Below are 887 nucleotides of genomic sequence, written 5' to 3'. Positions count from 1 at the left end.
GGGCTAGCGGTCTGTCAATCTTGTTTATCTTTTCAAAGAACCAGCTCTTGGATTCGTTGATTCTTTGTATTGTTTTGTTTTGTTTTCATTAATTTCTGCCCTGATTTATGTTTTTTCTTGTCTGCTGGGTTTGGGTTTTGTTAGTTGTTGATTTTCGAGTGTCTTGAGTTGCAACATTGAGTCATTTACTTGTGTTCCTTCCAATTTTTTGATGTAGGCACTTAGAGCTATAAACTTCCCTCTAAGGACCATTTTCAGTGTGTCCCAGAGGTTTTGTTGTGTTGCACTGTTCTTTTCATTTAGTCCCGGGAATACTTGTATTTCTTTCTCAATTTCTCTTTTGACCCATTAATCATTCAGGAGTGTGTTGTTTAATCTCCATGTGTTCATGTGGTGATTAGGCCTTCTTCTGGTCTTGATTACAAGCTTTATTGCGTTGTGGTCTGATAGAATGCATAGAATTATTTCAGCCTTTTTGTATTTGTTGAGTTTTGTTTTCTGCCACAGTAGGTGGTCGATTTTGGAGAAGGTTCCATAAGGTGCTGAGTAGAAAGTATGTCCTTTGGTGCTTGGGTGGAATACTCGGTAGATGTCTGTTAAGTCCATTTGATATATGGTATTGTTTAATTCAGATATCTGTCTGTTAACTCTCTGCCCTGTTGACCTATCTATGGAGACAGTGGGGTATTGAAGTCTCCTACTATTAATGAGATGGGATTAATCTGGGTCTTAAAGTCCTGTAGTATTGTTTTTATGAAGTTGGGTGCACCAGAGTTTGGTGAATATATGTTCATGATTGTAATATCTTCTTGATTTATTGTTCCTTTGATCAGAATGAAGTAGCCCTCTTTGTCTTTTCTTAGTTTCAGTTTAAAGTCTATTTTGTC

This window comes from Nannospalax galili, unplaced genomic scaffold (assembly GCF_000622305.1).
Source record: "Nannospalax galili isolate Female #2095 unplaced genomic scaffold, S.galili_v1.0 scaffold872, whole genome shotgun sequence".
Lineage (NCBI taxonomy): Eukaryota > Metazoa > Chordata > Mammalia > Rodentia > Spalacidae > Nannospalax > Nannospalax galili.
The sequence above is the reverse complement of the archived record's forward strand: the minus strand, read 5'-3'. Positions refer to the sequence as shown.